Source organism: Solenopsis invicta, chromosome 4, assembly GCF_016802725.1.
Source record: "Solenopsis invicta isolate M01_SB chromosome 4, UNIL_Sinv_3.0, whole genome shotgun sequence".
NCBI lineage: Eukaryota > Metazoa > Arthropoda > Insecta > Hymenoptera > Formicidae > Solenopsis > Solenopsis invicta.
The window spans coordinates 1,620,216-1,643,927 of NC_052667.1; the positions used below are offsets into that span (position 1 = coordinate 1,620,216).

General features: G+C 39.5%; 1 long non-coding RNA gene across 2 annotated transcripts in view; it reads right to left on the reverse strand.

Annotated features, from left to right (window-relative positions):
* Positions 1–22,016: 22,016 nt before the first annotated feature.
* The window catches only part of LOC105195748, a 56,580-nt gene continuing 54,884 nt past the window's right edge, over positions 22,017–23,712 (reverse strand). For both annotated transcript variants that reach the window (XR_005574497.1, XR_005574496.1), the window contains 2 exons: positions 22,720–22,827; positions 22,017–22,071 (listed from right to left, as the gene is read on the reverse strand). This is a non-coding gene — a long non-coding RNA (uncharacterized LOC105195748). The remainder of the gene's footprint in view (positions 22,072–22,719; positions 22,828–23,712) is intronic.

Genomic DNA, 23,712 nt, shown 5'->3' on the forward strand with positions numbered 1-23,712 from the left:
AAAACTAAATATTTCAAATTTTAAGAATATAAAAATTACGTATATAGCTTACAACTTGATTTAATATTAATTGCTAAGTGTGCTTAATTAATACAACGTTTCTAATTATCATTAAAACGTATGAGTTGCAGACAGTCCGAACTGAAAGCTTAAGGATTAATACTTAATTTAACCTAGTAAAATATTTACAGATAAGACACCGCGTCCGCTGTAATTTCCGCGACGTATCACACGATGTAAACCTCATAATATAAAATTTTTAATGATGAGCGATGATAGTCGGGGCCCGTCCCTTCATTTTCCACAGCAATTTATTTCCTCTATTTTTACGAAGATTGCATAGCCGGCGGGATGCACGAGGCGCGAGGTGCGACGTGGCAGGGGACGTGTAACTTTCGCGATGAGTATATTCTTATGACGTGCTGAATTCTTTTACGACTATAGAAGAACGACCAGTTAAAGTAATGCCTCTGTTATGTTCTATCGTAATTGCGTGCCGTAAGCAGATCGATGAATATGTCTGCTATTCTGAGTGAGGTGGACTCCAGAACAAAAAAGATCTGTCAATTTTTCCTGCAGTGTTGCACACGTCGACAGAAGATAAATGTTTTCCAGTTTTTTTTTGTTTTTTTTTTAAGACGGCATATAAAAAGCATCGTTGACCACAAAATCTTTTTTTACGCAGGTATGAAAAAAGATTAAATAATACTTTTGCTACGATGTTTTAGCACAATTAATCTTAAATATAAACGGAAAAAAACGGTTTTGTTAAAGCATCTAAAAATTTATTGTAACTGAATACACAGCTGAAAATGACTTTGTTAGATCATTAAAATAATTATATAAGACGTTGAAGCTGATTATTAGAATGGCAAAACTTTTTGCAGCACCGCTCATCATACTTGAACATCTTTCATAATTATTTTGATAATCTAACAAAATCATTTTCAGCTCTATCCAGTTAAATTTTTCGACGCTTTAGCAAAACTGTTCTTTCCGTGTAACTTTATAAACTCAATTATTACATTGCATAAAATATGTATTATCACACGGAATAAATTAATTTATGTGGAACTTTTAACAAGTTTTAATTTCTTCCTAGCTCCCCGAAGCATAATATGAAACTTATACTGTTGCTAGAATGTCTCTTAACAAGTATGACTATGTCGAACAGATGTTTGACAAAAGAGAGAGAGAGAGAGAGAGAGAGAGAGAGAGAGGCAGTTGATGGTTTATTTTAATTCTTCCCCGAATTGCGCGGCAAGCGATGAGTACTTTGATGATGCAGTTTAATCTCACTATTCCGAGGGTAAACTGCCTATTCTACTCTCCGCTAACTACCCATTAATGTCGCGAGTTATCTTCAACACCGCGCGATTATATCGTACGTTCGTATTACTGCTCGTAACGATACGACGACAGTCGTGGTTCCGTATCTTTTCCGACTATAGGGCGCACATGATTGAAGCCCTTAACGCGGATATAACGTTCCACGTCGGAACGCAGAGTAGTAAGGGATGAAAGAGCCGCTCGCGCCGTGAGGTCACGGAACGTTGCCGTTCGTGAATTATGCCCATCGATCGGGCGCATTGTAACGTCGTTAAGGGACCGCGGATAAGCACGCGAGATCGTTCGAGGAGATGGCAGAATGATAAAAGATTCGATCGGGGGATTCTCGCGACGATGGTGGCGCGGCACGCCGCCGCGCCGGTGCTCTTATGGAAATGCGGATTCCGGACCGGTGGCGGAACACGACGAGTATACAAGACGATCGACCGGGCCTGGAAGAGCCGAATGGTCGTGCTTTTAGAGACCGTGAATTTTTCACAAGGATAATACGGCTCAGACAAGATCCCCCTATTAGGTACAGAGGAGGAAGAATATTGTTTCCTACTTCAGGCGTGCTCACGAGACACGCTCCTTATTTTCGTGCAGTGGCGAATCTACGGTACAGGATTTCCAGGATCTCCATGAAATTATCAGTACGCGCGCCTTCTCCACTATGCGTTTCTGTAGATATTTTCAGGGCAAATGATGGGACTGAGTCGCAAACATCTTAGACGAGTAAATACTTTGAAAAAAATATTAGGCGCTCTCTCTCTCTCTCTCGGATCATTTTGCACGAAACTACCCTTCACCTTTACAAGTTTGGAAGGGAAAATTATATGACGTGTGACCTCTCGAAACCGTTAGTAACCTTGTCACGTCGTTAAATGTCGCTTTAACCTCGACCTAAGCTATGTTTAGCGATATCTTCCAACGCGCAACGAACAAAATTTATTTTAATGCATGCCTTCCGCGTAATCGATAGCATCGATTCCAAGAGCCATTCGAGAGTTAAATTTTTAATGCAACGTTGGCGCGCCAATGTGCTAGTTGCCAGGGGATATTACGGAAGTAAGAGCGTTCTTTTTTTTCCTTGTTTACCGCCGATTTGCGTACCTACTTATTCGAGCAAAGCAAATATGCACAAGTAAAGTGCTTGCTTGAGATAATGGCATCCCTTCGTCGTATTTCCAACGACGTACGTAAATTGCACCGGGATGTAACAAATGGGAAAACAAAAGGGAAAACAACTACAATGAGCAATTCACTTTCGTCACTTTGCTGAATTATTCGCAGAAAATTATTACACGTCCTACAGTTGCGATTACATGCGAAAGGCAAATTCTATTTGCATGATGACTCTTATCGGAGTTTATTTATCGCTTTGCGCAAAGCAAAATTGGCTAATTTAAAAAGGACAAACAAAAATACAAGTGTGACAAGTACAAATCGTAAATATATCTTGTACATCTGTGCCTGAGAGAAAACCATTATTTAAATTAATTGTTCTATGAAAAGTAAAAAAAAAGAAACACAGACAACATTTTTAAAGGTTGTTATTTTTTTAATGTGTTTCTATTGGACTGTTTAACAATAGAGAATATTAAATTAAACATTCTGTAATTATTCGTTCTTCACCCGTTTCCTACTAAAGACATAAATTTCCAGAATTGGAGTATTTATTTTACATTTTACACACAATTACATAACAATTATACGATTACAAAATGTAAAATTATTACAAAATGTAAAATAACAATTATTCTCAATTGTATGCTTCAATGTTATATATATATATATATATATATATATATATATATATATATGTCCATATAATATTAATCGTAAAATATAATTTGAAATATTAATTAAACAACAATAATATTATTTCCATTTATTACGTCTATCTTAACCTTAAAATATTATTGTGATGTGCCACTTTCTATCGCAATCGTGATACGCCTCTTTCATCTATTTTTTTCTTCAATTATGAAAAGAGAGGAAAAACGGGTCAAGAACTGAAATGGCATCATTTGACAGGATAACTCCTCTCTTCACAGTTGGCCGATATCGATTGCGCTAACAAGATAACTCGATCGCCAGTAGTCAGACCGCGCCAGTAGTCAGCCACCGCCATTAGTCAGACTCAGAAGCGGTCTTCGCGTCACGGACGGGCCAATAAAGTGCCGGCCAACGGCGGGAGATTCTCGCGCCTCGAGAAACGATTTTTGTAACGCGATCTGGCGTGACGCTCGATTACCTCGAGGCGCTTAGAACGAAACGCGAGAACGAATTGGAGCATAATTCAAAGAAATCGCCGATCACGTGCTTAGATTCTGCACTGGCCATCTTAGTTTGACATAAGTATCCGCCATCGTTGGTGGATCAGAGCTGCGGTATTTTCGAGCGCAATGTATGTGTGCGTCATGATATGAAAAAGCTTTAAAATATATTATATTTTCTTAATCCAATTAAAAGCAAAATAATTTTAAAATTAAATAATGATTAAAAATTCTAATAATTTTATAGAAACGGATCTCACGTTTGCAACAATTCTTTAATTAACAAAATAAATGCAAAATAAATCTTGTATTATTACTCTTGTATTTTATAAAAGAATTCGCGATGAAATTGATAATGCTGCAAGTGAAATAAAATTCTTTAGACATTTAATCAATGATTCAGAAAACTAAGCAATTGTGAATTTTCACAGTTGCTTAGTTTTCTGAATCATTGATTAAATGTCTAAAGAAGATTTCATCTCCCTATTTTTGTGCTATATCGATTAGTCCGGCAATGTCCACCACAAATTCGATTGCGGGCGAACTTACGGCCAGCCAGACTCGTTTTGCGGATAATAAATCGAGGACGATAGATTTGCTGGCGGATTGCAGCACGAACTAGACGCTAGAGAGAAACGAGGGAGGTCGATACATATTTTATTTCGCGCTAGGTTTCCTTGGCATGCCAGCGATTTTCCAGATATCTGGATTTTTCAAACGGATAGTTTCTCGGATTAAACGAATATACTAAGAAATCTAAGATACAAGAAAAGAATTTTTGTAAATTTTGTAAATGATTACGAGCTTTCGATTTAGAACAATTTTTCAGACAAATTTATTCGGTGTGCAATTTGACAAACTTAAAAATGTATATAAAATCACACAGAAAATATTAGCACTAAGATCCAACTATGATCGAACAAGGCTCATTTTTAATCATGTTTTCACAAATTAATAAGCGAACATAGACCTATTCTCTTTTATATTTAATAATAATAATAATAATACCATTGTTTACGAGTACATTCGCTTATTTATGCTCTTTTCCGTATAAAATTAATTACGCGAACCATAATATGTGTTTTACTATTTTCCGTTTTCTCCCTCTCTCGCACTCTCTCTCTCTCTCTCTCTCTCTCTCTCTCTCTCTCTCTCTCTCTCTCTCTCTCTCTCTCTCTCTCTCTCTCTCTCTCTCTCTCTCTCTCTCTGTCTTTCTGCTGCCAATTGTGATTACAGTAGACTTCCCAGTTTTGGCACAGTTACCCGCGGCACAACCTACAACAGTATCGGATTACTCTACCGACTACGCTAGCATAGCCACAGGCAGTAATGTTTACGTTAGCATACTAATAATGACGTGGCTCCCGGACTCTCGACATTATACAGCGCGAACGACTAGTTAGTCGGTGGTCCATTCTATTTTAAAACGATTCCGGAAATTCGCTTCGATAATAATGCGGTGGTAAAATTTAGAAATAATGGCGATTTCTCCTTCCTCCCTTTTTTTTTCTTTCTGTCTCTCTGTTACAATTCGAGATACAATGGTAGCAGCAATAACGATAAATAACGAAATCCAACACATTTCAGTTAAAGCATATGTATTTATAAGCATGTTTGTCAAACAAAATGACGTTAAAGCATACGCTAATTTTTTTTCTTCAAACAAATAAGGCACGCGAATTTATTCGCGTGAAACGTAGCGTAACATTGCAGCCCAACAGATAGATATATCAAGGAAAAAGCAAAAATTTCAGCGCACGTTTTGTACAGTATATAATTTAGCTCTCCCTTTTTCTATGACTAGAAGGATAACAAAACGAATGTTAAATTTTGCAGCACATAGCATAATATTGCAGGTATCAACGCGTGGACCCGGAAGTCACGCCAGAAATGCGTTGAAAATCGGCTCAAATAAAGAAATCAACGGTTTTGCGACAAGCTCACTAGTTTACAAGCGACATAATACAATGGAAAATTTAGCGGAATAATTAACGAATAATAATACCCAAATTTTAAAGGCACCGATACATTTTACGCAATTTCGTTTCAATTATACGGAAAATAATGTAAAAGCAGATACGGACTTTATGTGAAAGCAGATATGATATTACGTGCGCAATGTTTTCCACCTGTAAAATATCCTATATACACAAACACGAGAGAGTGTCTTTAGAAATATGAATATACACAAATAGAGATATCAAAAATTTGCCGACAGGATTATCAATTTACATTACGCGACAAACGATTGGAGTTACAAATAGAAGAATTACGCGAAACTTACACCATTTACATGAATAAATAATGCAGAGAACTATATATACACACACACACATATATATATATATATATATATATATATTACATAACACGGAACGTCAGATTGAATAAACGTTGAATCTAACTACATAATGTAGTATAGAATTAAAACTTTCTATAAACGCAATATTTTTCGCTCGGAAAGAATAGGTAAAGAAAAAAGAAAGAAAAACAGAAATAAAGAAGCGGCCCAGCGCGTCCTGATGCTGACGACGTGCAAAAGAGGAAGCTAAGAGTTTTCCAAGCTGGTCGATTTGTAAAGTGAAGCAGAGGCTTCGATTCGCCAAGTGCAGCGTAACGGGCGCAACGGGTGCAACGGGTGCAACGGGAGGGCGCGTGATTTAAGGTACGTGTAAACAGAGACGCGAGACAACGGGAGAGGAAGAGCGTTCGTTGTAGGTATTGTAAAGCAATCAGTTTCGTATTCGTCGCGCTGACGCGTCGCGAATTCATGCCCGGCTTGCAACGGGCTTACTTTACAAAGGCGATTTGCAATCCGCGCGACTGGAACAGAATAGCACGTTGCCAAGATCTCTCGCGATGACAATTCCGTCGCAACCCTCCGCGTGTATCGCGCGGTGCAGCTGCAGGCTCTCTCTCTCTCTCTATCGGTTTTGCGATCCTGTTTCGCGTGCGCGCGGGGGCGCGTAAATAGCCTTCGATTCTCTGTAACGACGAAAACATTTGGACACGCGCGCGGCGCGCGCGTGGACTCGAACGAACACGATCGGTTCTTTGAGGCACAAACGCATGATGCATCTGCGCGAGAACGCTATGCACGAGTAGCGGGGAATAAATCGCGAAAATCACCGGTCACGTACTTAGAGTAGATTTCCACTTTCCAACGAGTTCGCTGATCATCCGGCGTATCACGCGTCGAATGAACCAACGGGGGGATCTAAAGAGTTTTTCGTTCGCGAGATAATAAATCGCCGGTGGAGGTGGTGCTCTCGAACCCCGCGACTACTAAAACGAATTATAGTACGGACGAGCCGCTCGGATGGTCACGTAGAGGAAAAATTAGTGTTTCACGGGCTACAAACTCGCCGAACAAATCGCCCGCCCAAGTTTCGTACATTATTTCAAATTATTCGACTTCCGCCATTAGTCTCCGCCGTTAGAGCTCGCGGGCGCCACGCCGGCTCGTTTACCTCTAACTTTTCCGGATTACCTTCCTCGCCGAGATGCTCCTAATTGGTATAGCGATTAATGGCGAATATATCGGCGGAGTCTGCCGGTCCTTTTTCACTGGCAAGCACGGCCGTACTTTCAAAGCAAAAAGCTGAATGTTTAATGCGATATAAACAAAATTAAATTTAATATCCGCGTGTATGTGATGAGTGTGTTCTGAACGCGAAAGCATAATCCATACGCTTATATTGCGAAATATTGTCTGTCAACTCAATTCGCGATCGCGATGTGCCGATTTTATTGAATAGCGTAATTCACTGTCAATTAGCACGACAGCGATAAATCTCTTCACGCTCCTCGCTCTCCCTCGCTCTCTCGTGTCATCTACTAATTTTCATCGTGTCATCCAAGAATTAACGTCTCGCGCGCCCGACATATATCTGAGTTTGCCGCGTGATATAAATGGACGTGGTGTCTATTATTATCGCGACGCGGGGAGAGAAGATGAAATCGGAAGCTCTGCGTCGGCGGAGCCACGCAGCCGCATCCAGCCGCACTCTTGCAGCTTAACCACGTGGAAATTTGCGGTGAATCGATTCATGCATGGAGCGAAGTCAGCTATCGAACGTAGTCTTTCCACGCCCGTCAATCGACGGATATACGCCCGGCAATGGCGACGGAGCGGCGACGTAGATTCACGGTGGATACGCATAACGTGCAGCGATGACGCCTAATTGCATAAATAATTCAACGGACACGAGCGCGGCAGGTATAGGGTAGGTGTATTGTCCGCGTATAACGAAGCGTTAGCCTGTTATCCATCGGTTATACCGTCGCGTGGAGGAGAGAGGCGGAGGAGAGCCATCCCTCCGTGATCCTCTCGAAATTCCAAAACACCGACCGCGTTCTTCCCAATACCAGTAATTTCCCAGAGAGAGTTCGATAATACAACCGAGATCCGCTCGTCGACAAGACAGCTTCTCGACGCTGGTGAATCCAACGCGATCGAGATACCCCGCGGTAGATTTCATCGAAAATTATCGCTCTATGCGTGCGATGTTCGCGTAGGCAAACAACGTTGCGTACATTTGTAAGGAATATTGTGTCATCGCTATATTAGACAGGGAAAAGGAAATATTATCGACGTTTGTCTAATATATTAAAAATAGGATCTATAAAAAGATATGACATTTGTACGCGTCAAAGTGTCTCGAATATTAGCGTAAACTTCCAATTATTGAAATTTTACTTTACTTTACAGTTGTACGTAATTTGTTGCGTTATCCGCGTGTCTTCTGTAATATTTATTTTTTTCAATTACTTATATCCCGTCACAATTCGTATATGCACGAAACCAACGTTTTAGCAATTTGCAATTCTTAAGACTCGTTACGTCCGCGTGTCAGCATCATCTTGAGACGAAACTAACGCACGAAGCTATTTTCGAGTTTGGAACGGGCAGAAGACGCTTTCAAGTACTCTTGTCCACAGCAGCTGCTTATGACACCCTTTAGATACCCGTTGATGAAATCTCAACGGTGGAACGTCGTTGCAGACGTTCGATGTTGGCTTGAACTTCCTCGCGGAGATTACGCTATCACAAATCATTAATCTATAGGTAGAAGCACAATTTTTTAAAATAATATAAAATACAAAATATTTCTTAATGTATACAAATAATATCTTTTCTTCTTAAAGAAATGTTGCAAAATCGTAAGGAAAAATTACTTATTTTCGCATTTTTTTCTCATCACTGAATCAATATGTTTCAATTATCTTTTTTTTCCCCCCCTCATGTAACAGCCACATTTTGATCGATGTCTTTTACAATTTTGATTGCTCGTAAATATTAATAAAAAATAATTTTTTAACGCCGACTGATAAAATCGTAGTCATTTATTCCTAAAGAGATTTTAAAAAATTATAAAAATTGGGTTAGTGTATTTTCAAAAAAAAAAAAAAATATATATATATATATATAGAAAAGCACTTTAAAAATTTTGACATTTATAATATATAAATGTTACAAATGTACAGAAATTTATTACAGAAATATATAATAATTATAATAAAATAATAATAGCAATAATAATAATTTAGTAAATATGACATACAGAGTGGAAGCAAAACGTATTTGATGTCCGAATAAAATGAGCAGTATTTTGGCAATATCTAATTACTCATCATGAAACTCCATCTACATATCGCAATATTTCCCCGGGAGAAATTAAAAAAGAAAAATTCATATTAATCCTGCGTGAATAATGTGCAACATATACAGCTCCCGACAAATTTTAAATAACCATTATTTACTTGAAATTTTTATTTCAAATAAATAATCACGTTATTTAAAATTTATTTAAGAACATTTTAAACTATTGATATGCAGTGTTGCTCTTTTCGAAAATTTTCGTTTATTAACAAAAGGATTTGTTATTTGATGAAGATAACGAGACCATTGTACGCAAAGATCACAAATACAAACTCGCTCCACATATCGCAAACTCACGATAATGTTTATTGCGCAACTCTCGCAAGTGCTCCTCGTCTTTGATTCAGGATATTATAAGTTATTTCGCTTAGTTCACCTGTCATATTGTTCATCATCATATCGCAACACGTCACGTTGCTCACGTCCCCATTATGTACTGCACGTGTTCCCACAGATACACGACAGGTTACTTCAGTCCATTTAGTCCAGCGTACCTCGCAACTTCAATTGTTTGATACGCACCGGCTCAAAATGATTAATCGTGTCATTCGCGTTGCAGCGCGCACAATTAAGCTAACAGCGCGCCGCTCTGCCAGCTAATACACTTGGTACGGAGTACTATACACCAATTTCGAGTAAAAACAAAAATAATGTTGTACACACAAATGCGCGATAATTGCTTGTAAATATTACTGCGCTGCGCTCTGGAGAAATATTAGGCCGCGTTTAATTACTCTTTTGCAGAATAATTATCCCTAGCGACTGCCCGATATTGATTTATCTCATATATCATTCATCGGTTTAGGTATAAATGTTAAATAATCGAAATATCAGAATTTCGTTTCTGCTTATCAATACGCAAAATAATAATTCAAATCCCCGGAACGGCGAGGATGCATAATATATGATCTTTCACGTATATGGTAAAATGCGCATGGAGATCACCCACATTTAATTAATTCACAAAAACGTTATCTATCAAGAAAATGTCTGAATTTCTCTTTAACCAATGCCTGAAATATTGAAAAAATTTCTTGATTTCTTTATTTATCGGCGTTTCAAAAAACTCTAATAACAAAAATGATTTTTTAAAAATCCGGTGTCTTTTTTTTTGAAACGTATTAACTTCTTGGGACATGTTTTACGCTGTGGATCATTCGTGGTTAAAGATTACATATGAGACATTATATTTTCCGGGAAAAGTATAAAGTAAAGCTAAGGCGTTAGCATTGCAAAGCAACGGCTCTCTATTAACACAGTTTTGTATAAACATTATTAAAAATTACGAGCTCGAGGAATTCTAAATAGAGAGAAGAGAAGGAAAGCAGCGGCAAGAGAGCGGCGTGTACAAAGAGGTAGATACCACCTTTTAAGAAGCTTTTCCGCAGGACGGTGGACCGCGCAAAGTAGAAAGAACGAACGGAGAAAAAGAGGGGAAAAAAGTACCAAAATGGTGGCATTCTGGCGGAAAAAATAACGAACGCCGGCAAAGGAAGGAGAGCATGGAGAAAGAAATGCTTTTCCACCGCAAATACGCGTCCGACTCCCGGCCCCGCAGTTACACAAGTGCATTCAGAGTGCAAACGCGAAAGCGCGGCTAATCGCAAGTGGATGCCGGCATTCGCCATGCATTGAGTACGTTTCGCTTCACTCCACGAAATAATCGTCGAACGTATCCGTTTCTCTCTTAACGCGGTAAATTTTCCGTAGGTCGTCGAGCGCGAGTTCCCGAGCATTTAATATTAATCTCCCGAAAATAATTGGTACTTGAATCAAGCCGAGGACCAATAAAGGTCTCGGGATCTTGGAGTGTCACTTAAGCAAATGCGATTATGCGGAAAACGCCGCCTACGTCGGATTAATTTTGTACGCATGATCTAATTTAAGCTAAAGGGCACAGTTCTTGAGGATTCTCTAATAAACGCGCGCGCATGTGTACGTGAGTGTAAACCCGCGACAAGGGAGAATACAAAGATAAAACGTTCTTTTGAATAAAAAAAATAAAAAAATTAGTGCACATAAAAAAGGCAATTAAAAAATTCAATACAAGTGAGCGATAAATTCGTTAAACTATATAATCTCTCTCAGTTTGTAAAATTTATTTTAAGTTTAGCAATTGAATACATAGTCTCCACAAAAATGCTTCATAATACGAAGAAATGGAATTATACAGTTGACTATATATATTAAAAAAATGAGAATTATATATAAATTTAAAGCATATTGGACGTTGATGAACTAAATTACACGCTAAATAAATCTTCGAATTAGAAGTCACTTCATTTTTATATCACAAAATTTGGAAAGCAAAATTTTTATTTTCATACAAAATTTACTCAAGTACTTATATTAAAGTCAGTTTTCAAAGATCTTTAGCTTTAACTTTCTTAATACTTCTTCTTTATGCTTCTTTTTTTATCGCGAGTATAATTTTTCCATGTACATTTAGCATGCATAGTCCATCGAGGTAATTTTCTGATATTATTAACAGCAATCAGATTTTCATTCATTGCAACATACCAAAAAACCTTACGATGTTGCACGTTGCTCCCGGTTGGACTAAGGAAATATGCAAAGAGTAATTTATTGCTGAGAACAAACCTTTCACCTTTCTTTTGTTCCTTTCTTTTTAATTTTTTTTTCTTTCATCCTTCTTAAGGAATAACGTGTAAATCACGAATCGGCCAATGAGCGTTTAACTTTTCGTCATAAAAATAATTTTTATAATTTAACCCTTTTCTGGCATTCCTCGCGTATGCTCATGCCAATGGATAAAACACCAGCAAAGCGAGTGCCCAAGATTTTGCGAATTCAAGCTCGCAGAAGCGGAACTGTTGAGAAATCACGGAGATGCGCGGATATGTCCACGCTACGCCCGAGTAAGCTCGTCGATTCCGTCGGTTATTCTCCGGTTAGCTTCCAGCGCAACCTCCATCTTCGCAAAGCGGTTCTTCGCGGGACGAAAGTACCCTTTACTAGCGAGAGAGTGCTTCAATTTTCCCTCGGAATTCAAAAGAATGAAACCTGGGCGACGCTTTTGTCGCGGCGACTCGCGGTTATTTCAGAATCTATTGACCCGAGCGAGGAGTTGTCTCGGCGAGTTGTATTGGCTTTTTGGCGATTAGCATAATGTTTCGCGTTGAGAAATACTTGGCCAGAACCTCACTAAATTGCCTTCGGTAGCTACGCGCGAATAAGAGAGCTCCCTTGGGAAGGAAAAGCTTACGTCGAAACCCTCGAGAAAGAATTGAAGGAAGGTCTAACGGAATATTATTATAAACACTATCCCTCAAAATTTCGCGAGATTAAAACTTACTGACGTCAAAGGGGCTATCAACCTTTATCGTTGCTTCGCGCACATTCACATCCAGCTATTTCGCACGGTACATTACACCCGTTTACTCGCGCCATCGACGTTTCTCCCGCCTGCCGCCGTCAGTCGCTGCATTTTCGAAAGTGGATCAAACTTCTTCGCACAATATTTGAATGCGCGACAAAAATGCGCCGCACTCCGCGGCAATAAAGAAGACAGAGGTACATACGGTGAAAAAAGAAAGACACGATCAGGGAAGGTGAGGAGAAACGAAAAAGAGAGAGAGAGAGAGAGAGAACGGTTTTATCGCCCGCTAATGCCTTTCCATCCACTTCCTCTCTTTTGCGGGAGGAACACGAAAAATCTAACGTTTCCATCTTCCGCTCCTCCCATTCCTCGCTCCTCAGCCCGCCCGCGCTAACTCTTCAATCTTTCCGCTCGTACTACGTCCTTTTTTCCTTCCCCGCTTCTCGCGCAATATTCCCACGAAGCGGACGGTGCGACGACGTCGTCGTTCCTCGTGACAAGTTCCTACAACCTGGAACCTGCGAACGACGGGCACCGACAGGTACCGGTTATTTGGAAGGGATAAATCCTATTTCTTCCCGAGGCACTGACCCCAACCTCTATTTTCCATTTGTCTTTTCCTTACCCTGCCTCTCCCACCGGTTTATTCCCTCTTTTCTCTTTTAGCTCTCGCGCTTACGTATCACACGTTCCATACGCGAAAGTAAAAAAAAAAGAATTTTGCAGTGCGAAAGATCGATTCGCCGCGTGGCACCCTGGAATTTCCAGAGCCGGCGTGAAATATGAAGAGCAGAACTATTGACGATTCGTTATACGACATCAAACTGCAAGTGTCAGCTTCCGTCGCTTAGCGAGCGGTATCACAAGCGAATATAACGTTGCAATAGACATAATATTGACGGTAGATACCTGGGCGAGGATACATTTATATGTGCCTCATTTGCTTATGCAACACGTTTGACGGACGCAAAAAATAACAGGGTATTTCCTTTTCCCAGCAAGCGCAGTCGCGTTAAAATAACATTTGCCTTACATTCAATTTTTATTTGTCCAAAGGATGTTAAATGACCGTAAGTCGAAGCCGATTGCCCTTTTCCGCATGGCTGGTGCCGAGTACAAACTGTGCGTAACCTCCGCACCTCTGTCTGTCCTCGTATTTACCCTGAATTTTTCCTCCGTTCCCGAGGCGGCGCGACCGCGACGGCGAATCCAGCAAATCGATTTTATGCAAATATCTCCGTGTTTTTGTTTCCGCTGTCTATACGCGCGCGGCGCAAGACACCCACTCGTTTAATGCGTATTTCGTTATGACCGTTGTAAGAGAGGGCGACCGTTTATTTCCCATTTCACGTCCATGCGCAACGAATATATGCCAGCGTCGCTTGAAAACTCCTTTAAAAAATTCCCTATCGATTACGGCGGCAATTTCCCGCTACGGCTACGGTCAAATTGACTTAAATTCCCCTGCCGTTGAATTGCAAACACGATCGTACTGGAATTGTAAACACATTGTACGCACATAGGATCTAAATGAGCTCTACGATAATATCGATAAAGCAAAGGCACTGATACATTCGCCGTAAGTGCAGCCTAATGGACACGGTTGTTCTTTACGCGGCTACTGCGCGAATACACGCGAACCGGAGCTCAATTCTTTTTTCGATTCGCCGCATCGTTCCTCAAGTTACACCCTGCTATCGATTCCGAGAAAAAAAATATATATTTATTTATATTAGATTATATATATTTATTACCCATATTTATATAAATACATTTAATATTTTTTATTAACATTTTAATATATTAATATTTTCTTCCTTTCATCTGTTTCTTCGCCAGCGATGACTCATCGACATCCATCCGGTCGCGAAAGACGTTGTACCGCGCGGATTCGCACCACTTTTCTTCCAATCGCCTTACTTTACCCGTTACGTTTACGGAACAAAAAAAAAACATATTTGCAAAATGGTTGGCCGTACGGGCGCGCCGTGCAAGCATTTCTGGTTTGGCGGAAAAAAGCGCATATCGCGCGCACACATCGCCCGGCGAGAATAAACATATCGAGTTCATCGCGTTGTCGGCAGCTCGCGAAAAAATATTTTCGTTTAACGCACGGATCGCCCGCCGCGTCCCATTTTAATCTTCCGTTTTTCGTTGACTCCGCTTGTTTCGCGAGTAAACACGCGCCGGTCCGCTCTATCGATTCCATTACGTCCGAAATAACACGGATTTACGTTGCGCATGCAGTTCCCTCCGTCATAATGTTATCCAGTCGGTCGATCGGCAGCATCCGGTCGGCGGAGATGAGCCGCGCGGGCGGAATTCTTTCACTCGGGAACCGGGCCACTGTGTAATCTAGACGGTAAATGCCTGATTGACCGAAAAGAGGGGAACAAACGTCGGTTTTTTTTTTTAATCATTGCAGCGCAATCCATTCATCGATCGCCGTTGTTCACCCAGAAATAGCGAGGCAGACTCAATCGGCAGTGCCATTGAAGCAGCATCCGAATCGACGAATCACTTTCCGGTCACTCGGTGACTACAATATCGGAATTTTCTTTCACGGAACCGACGGCGACGGTGCCGCGCGGAAAGCTACAGTTGAGGCTTTCTCCACGCGTCTCTTCTATTTTTTACGTCCACGTGAGACCGGGTAGCACGTAATCCCCATTATCGTAGAGACGTCGGCGACGTTAGAAAATCCGTAAGCGAAGCGCGAATTTTTCATAGAATATGGGCGAGTTAAATCCGCCCGTGTTATTCCGATCATAAAGTCAAAAGAGTGCGCGCGTCGTTTATCTCGTCGAGTAGACGTCGTCGTCGTCGACGATCTGCATGTGGCAAAATCGTTTCAAAATATTTTGCCGCTTCGAGCGTTTCTTTCCCGCTGCAAAACACGACTTCGGTTCGATCATCGAAAGTTTTAAGAAGCGCAACGTAGCTCTCTGACTTTCATTATTTTCCGCTAATAATTACCTAAAGAATAATCGAAGCATTATCTCGAGGTTTTCTTTAGAGTCTACGAATAATTACGATCAGCACGGAACTCGTTCCATCTCCGTTCTACGGTCCGATCGGAGTAAGGCAAATGGATTTCGAGCGTTCCTCTTTCTTTTTTCATCCGTGGGATAAATTTTACCCGAAACTACGAGCGCGTCACGGATGGTTTACTTTCCGGGACAGAGATCTCCGCGTCGCTATTTCAGTTCTTCATCCTTCTTCCCCTTGTGTCCTCGTCGCCATTCCGGTGCCGGCCACGTTCGTCGAATACGGAAACGAGGGCGGTATCCCGACTGATAGAGAGGCCCACGGGACAAGCAAAATAGCGTCGGAAGCAACAGCGAACAACATGAACGCACAGGGAGGAAAGACCTTCCTTACCTTCGCCTTCGCCTTCGCCTTCGCCCGAAGGTAAGGAACGATAAGGGGCAAGGTATTACGAAGGATTAAACGTGTTATGCATTTAAAGATCCTCCCCAGCTCGACCGGTGGTAACTCGCCTCTTCCCTAGGTCTCCCCAGCTTTATCCGCTCTTTAATCTCAAAGAGAAGAACAAGTCATCTTTACTTCGTCCTCTTTCGTTTCTTTGTTCTTCTCAATCCTCCTTCCTCTACCTGTTCTTGTGCCCGCAGCCGCGATTAACTCTCAAGAAAAGCTGATTTACGACCGAAATTCCGCATCGTAATCTGTAGTGTTAGGCTCGTCGCAAGACTCGAGACCACTTTCGCTCACGTCGCGTCGCCCGAGAACGCGGACGCGACGAAAACGGCAATTCGCGATAAGATATCTCGTCGATACCAATACAGATATTTACAATCGGTCCTGGCAATATACTGGCACGTGATTGGCTGGAAGTCGAAATGATAACGATGAACCCGCCGTCAACGTCAACCTTGCCCATGCATTGTCCAGGCAACGAATATCGGCATGATATCAGTAACCGATGTCGTAACGATATCGGCAACCAATATCAGCGCATTATTGGCAAGAAATGTAGACAATATATCGGCCACTTTGACCCAATATCGGCAACCAACATTGTCTTGATATCGCCGTGATATCTGACGGTCTATCAGCCACCAATCTCCGGGGATAATCCGAGAAAACGAGATACATACGTGGACTTATATCGAACAATTTAAAGATATCTATTCAGGAGAATACTGCAAAGCGAAAAAAGAGAGATGTACTTGGCGTTCTGAAAACTTGAAAAATAAAAACTGCATTTCCTCATGTAAAATTCGTCACTTTAGATTTCTTTTGTTGCCCGTATAAATAATTGCGTTAACACTCGTCGGACACTTTATGCGATCTTGTTATTTAACAGAGCTGAGTGCTCCAAGTGGGAAATACACTTTAACAGTTATGAAAATATATTGAATTGCATCTCATTACAGTTGGATCCTCTCGTCGAAACTCTCGGCGCAAAATTGCGACCGATGAGAACAAATATTTTAAACTGGAAATTATGCCTCTGACTTCTTCTGTTCTAACAAACTACGAGCGAAACACTACGTTTTCTGACCGAGCTCTGGATTTTCCTTCCCTCTTCCACGGCCGCGGACGTCTCGCTCGCGCACGCCTCAACAACCGGAAGCGGAAGCTTGTCGGAGTTCTGGGCGTTCATTAATTTTCATGGCGACGACGTAGAGAATGCGCTAAAGCAAAGCGACATAGGCGGGCGGTCGGTCGGTCGGTCGGTTGTCTAGTCCACGAAAAGTCGCTAGTCGATAAATTCTCAGTACGTGCTTTCGTAATTCGGCATCAGGATAAACTTTGGCAGCACGCAAATCGCGCATTTACGTCTAATTTTTTTCATGATAAATTGGTCACTCTGTTTTGTTGATACACAACAAATCTATTAGAGATATCATTTATTAAATAAGCACGTAACAAAATTAGAGATTAATAGATTAATCGCGAAACGGTTATCGTTAGATTTGACTTTTATAGCACATTCTGTATACAGAATATTCTAGTGATAAAGAAATTAAAATTGATTTAATAATTAAAAAAATTACTCAGAATTTGCAAATTGTACGATTCGAATGTTTTTCCCGAATATTATTCATGGATGTACAAAAATTCAATTTTCATTTCAATGCCCTGTATACAATTAAAATGTAATTGCGATGCGGCTCAAATATTACATATTGAAAAAAATAACTATCAGGTTACAGCCAAGATTAAGTTAAGTAGATTTGCCGACAAGGTTTCCCTCTTATCCGCCACTTACGCGGAACAGCTGAGACTCACAAAGTCATCCGGGAAAGTCGAATGCGACCTTTTCATCCTCTTTACTTTTCCTACGTCTCTACTTTCGTACCGTCGGGCCACTAAATTTTTAGCGCGTTAAACTTCCCGAAGATGATACTGCGAAGTACTGGCGCAGGAGCATCAGAAGGAAACACAGACCGTTTTAAGTAAAAATTACATTAAAAAGTGCATATAATTAAAGTAGTACAAAGGCAAGCGTTAAAAAGCAATTAAAAAAAAATCATGAAAGTAGTAGAAATTGCAAAGTTGAATATTTGGAAAAGAGATTTAGTCCATTTCCTTTTTTTTCCATTTCCACGCTTCTTCGGATCTTTACAAGTGGCCTACTCATTTTACTGCTTTCTAAATGGCTAAAACGCGCACCTTTCTCTTTTTCTCTCTCGTATTTGCGACGTTTTTGTTAATACGACGCTCTCCCGCGGACTGTTCATCAAAGCAGCGGCAAGGCGGCGCGTGATAATGTTCCAAAGTTCAATTACTAAACTCGATCGGCGCGCAAAAGTTCCGCGTTATAAAACGACGCGACAACAGGACGCGGTCGGAACTTTTCGAAACGGGATAAGTTTCATATCGGATGTGCGGAAACACAGGTGGAGAGAGAAAACGCGCGAGCCAAAAGGGCGCGTGGGCCAACCTTTCCGAGCGCGACACCGACGTGGATAACATTCCCGTTCTTCCTTTTCAACCATATCCGTTCTCTACGCGAGTCCCTTCCCATGACTGGCCCCGTCGCGAACATCGAGATAGTCGCCTCGAGAAATTAAAGTTACAGTTGTGACAGCCGGACTGCTCTTTCAGCTGTATCCAGCGCCCCCCGAGACGGGACCTCGTTCATCCCTTTCGTTCGTGATGAGAAAAACCAACCGCCGCATTGTTCTCCAACCCCGTAAAGTACGTCCAAATGTGTGTATTATGTATATGCGTGTGCGTGTGTGTGCGTGTGTGTGTGTGTGTGTGTGTGTGTGTGGAGAACGCTGCTGCTAACTACTGTAATAAATGATAGTAATAACGATTTTGCACGCGGTCATCAATCAACACTGATCACGGCGCTGAGATTAAGACACTTATTAAGTCACGAGCATGGCTCTCCCCGAGGGAGAGAAAGTTCAAATATGTTAGCAGATACACAGCTGTGTATGAAAAGTCATTAGCGTATAATCATTTAAATATTAACGAGATTCTTTTCGTTTTCACTAAAAAGCTTGCAGATAGAGAGAGACAGAGAAAGAGAGAAAGCGTTTATCCAATGCAAAGTCTTAAATTTCATCCCTTGTCCCTTTCCGAGCGATACATTTATCGGGCATTTGACCAATTTTATTCCCTTCCCAGGGCATACTGGCGCGCTATGTTCCGGCGTTGTTATCGCGATAGTTCCTTTTGGCACCTCGCCATCGGTCGATCAACGCCGTGGCTGGTAACACTTGCTTCGGAGACTACTCCCCTCGCACGCTTACATGACCGTCGTGTAATACTTGCGCAAAATGCAATTCGGAGGAATTTTTATTACTGCTGAAAACCAACTGCTGGTCGTAAAAAAAAAAAAAAAAAATCATGCGTCAAGAAAAGTACAACTGCACGTGTGCGTGACGTAAAATTACGAGACTGACCTATTTTATGTTACTGTGTTTCCATTTCACAACTCTACTCGCCCTCTATTCACAGCGAAAATGGCTACGTCTTGTTCGAGCTGATATCAGTTATCAGGCTCGTCGGTATGACTGTCGATCGACAAACAGATGACGCATCGATCAACTGCATCGCGGCTTTAGGTAATATTTTCAATGCAAAATGTTTATTTATCCGAAGTACCTTTTCCAAAGTCATCCATCACCACCGCGCGCAGATATGCGGAATCGATTATGCGGCGACGCGACGGCCGCAACGGTTTGTGTGCGAAACACGTGAAACGCGAGAAACAATAACTGCCACTACCTACGTACACGGGAGACCGCGTGTACAGAGAATTAATATTAATATTTATGTTTGCGTAATAAACAGAGGCGACCGGCAGTAGGGACGATATACGAGACGACGGCTGTCGACGGTTCGCGCCGCGCGTACCGCCGCGGGTAATTGTCTCGCGAGAAAATGAAGTAATTCGAGAAACAATGTGACATTTGAAGTGCAACGATTGTGAGTTATGCTGAGAAAATTGCGCACACGCTGGAGTTATACCTACAAGATGAATTCAAGCTGAGATTAATTTTCTTGGGAAATCTCGGTGGGAGAGAAGGAGAAAGACAGACAGACAGAAAGAGAGAGAGAGAGAGAGAGAGAGAGAGAGAGAGAGAGAGAACTTTGCAACATTGCGAAAATAATATCATGCTTGTTATTAGAGTGACGCGACATCTATAACGAATTGACAGGGTTTGCTAAAATATTCTCAGTCGTTAAAAGGCATTATTAATTAAATGTTTTCATTATGCCAAACGATTTAAAATTAGTAGAAATGAATTACTAATGCACGGATATTAAATCGTACTAACGCTTTGATATCAGTTAATATTCATGTACAGTGTTAAATAATAACAAAGAAAAAATTTTAGAATTAAAACTGTCAAATAATTTAAGATAAGTGGCTTTAATATATAACCACACATATACATCGTTTCTTTTTGTGTATATTTAAGAATATGAAAGAAATTTTAAGCAAATAATAGAGTTAGCCGCTGTTGTTTGCGATTGTAACACGGACTAAAGTTTCCAAGTTTCTGTTTATGTTGTTACGGTCGTATATATTTCGTTTCGCGTAGGAAAATACCGAAGCACGAGGACGAAATAATATGACGGATCTTGGCATCTCAAACTTTTGCATTTTTGCCCCTAATTACGACCAAAACTGTTAACAAGATGTACAATCACAATGATAGAAGTACTGTTAAACTGATATATTAAATTGCGATAAGCCTCATATAATTACTGTTTTAATGAAAATAAAGTATAATCGTTAAAGCACAGATACATTAATCCATTGTTGTGCATATAAGAAAAAATTCTTTTTCTATCTTTTTATGGCAATGATTTACGAATAACATTATGAATTCGTGCATACATATACGCAACAATAGCTAATGAACTTATAGTCTACTATATTTGGCGAACAAAGCTGCCGCGAAGCTATTGAAGCTGTTAATACACAATGAGCGATCAACGATAGCATAAAAGCTTTAAATTAAATTACCGTTTATCGCGTTCCTATTATTTTATATTATATTCATATTTAATCGGCCTCTGCAACGCATCGTCATTATGTTTTCATTACCTGCCATATAATGCGCGTGATCGTAACAGCAACATTTTTACAAGTCATTAATATTATTTGAGGTAATTATTTAAAACGGTATTATAATTTAATGACGCCTTTGACGCGCGCGGCAGCACATTGTACAATTTTTATACTGTAAAATTACCTATACATGAAGATATAATTATCCGTATAGAAATTATACATGCAACAATAAATCATAATATTCATAATGAATCATAAATATCAAAATTGAATCGTACATTCTTACGTTTTGAAATACGTTGTGCGCTCTGCTGTATAGCGATATCATGATTTCATTTCACATGAAATGCTTTCACTACAATGAAAACCTATTATATTGATTACCGATAGGAATTTTCAACCGAATTTGAGTCGTAAATGCATATCTAATCTGATGTAGCAAAATTTTGATAAAACGAGATTATTGAGAAAAGTTTCAAGAAAGTTTCAGTAATTATTATATTTTATATGTAGTATAATAGTTGCATCTCTATCTTTTTCTCTTATTTTTTTTATAAACCCCAATAACAAAAGATATCCAGGATGTCCACTTCAAATTTATAAATTCATTCCCTAAAAATTCTAGAACTTTCCAGGAATTTTTATCAAAATTCTAAGTAAGAGAATTTTTAAATGTAGAGAAATAAATTTATTTTATTACACAAGCGTCTATATATATATATATATATATATATATATATATATATATATATATATATATATATCTCGACGGATACGTTTGCCGCGCTTTCCATCATAAAATATAAAAAATAATTTTGTTAGAAAGACATAAAATTTAAATAATCCTGCGCAGGACATTTACAAAGTATTGAAAAATAATATAAAAATTGATTTCTAACTCACCAACCCGATGCGCAACGAGCGGAGTTATTCAGCCACGAAGCTACGGTGATTACTGTAACACACAAACATGAGATTTAAAAATTAAAATTGTGCTCAAAATAATCAATAATTCAAATGTTAATTCTTATAAACCCAGAGAAAGGTTTCTTTGAGTCAAAAAATATTTGTTTAATCAAAGAAATTTATGCACTGCTATACGGTTAAAGAAAAGTTTCTATGACTCAAAGAAATTTTTTTGATTGTTCCTTTTATTAGAATTAAAAAAATAGTTTGATTGTGCAACACAAATTTTTTTTAATTAAAAAAATATAATTTTAAAACCAGATCAACTAAATTATTTTTTTACATTTCTATTAGTACATTCTTTGAATTAAACAATCAGTTGTTTGAATTAAACAAATAATTCGAACAAATAATATATTTACTTTAAGAAAGAATGATAACGTCATTTATTAAAATCAAAATATAATTTAAAATAAATTTTTATTTTCCTCAAATGTAGTTTCACTTCAACTTAAAAAAATCAAGTTAAAGAAACGACTTCAATAACAAATATAAATATAACTTTTCTCTGGATGTGTATAATATTTTATATGAATTTCTTTTCTTTAAGTATCTACTTTTTTTTAATTTATTGTGATAAGATAGAATAAAAAAGAGAAATATTATTAAATTTATATAAATAAGGAATGATATTTACCCCAAGGTTGCTCCGCTGGGGCCCGATGCCTTTCCCAGGCCTCCTCCTCCTCTCAGCTCTTGATTGTCGATTTTTCTTCTCTTGCCGAGTTACTCAGCGAAACTGATACTGTAACATAAGATTTAAAAATTAAAACTGAGCTCAAAATAATCAATATTTCAAATATTGATTTTTCCGCACTCAGAAAAAAGTTTCTTTGAGTAAAAAAATATTTGTTTGACTTAAAGAAATTCGTGCACTGCTATACGGTTCTCATTAAATATAAAACATGTAAGAAATAATTTTGCCAGAGATATAAAATTTAAATTTAAAAATAAAATTTCAAAAATTTCCAGAACTAACAATAAAATTGCCAGAAAAATACCTGAAAACACAGTCTCAAATCCTTGACTTTCCAGGTTTTTCTAAATAGTGAATACCTTGATATCTTAAAAATTTATCGATTTAAAGTATGTGTTACGCGAAAATTATCGTTGGACAATTTCATAAAAACAAGGCTGCGGTTTAAACGTGACAACACTATTAACGCCGGATTCTTTTACGATACTGTGTGTGTGTGTGTGTGTGTGTGTGTGTGTGTGTGTATGTATATATATATATATATATATATATATATATATATGTATGTATGTATGTATATATATACACACACATATGTACATGACGGCCATATAAATTTGCCGACCGGCCCATTTACACTGTCGAAACACGATACGAGTCCAGGGCTGCGCAGCAGAAGCGATTCCATTTCCATTTCCACGAGCGAAGTATATTGCCACGAATGCACGCTTACTTCGTGGCATCCTCGGCGTCGCGTGTGTACATTGTACGCGCGCGTATGTGTACGCGGGAACGTATAAGATAAAGAATGGACCAAGCCGCATACGTTTTACATCCATTACGAGCGACGCTTCTTCCCGCAAACGGCACGGGAGAGAAGGGAAGGGGAAGGGGGTGGCGGACTTAGGTTCTTGCACAAAAGCTCCGGATGAG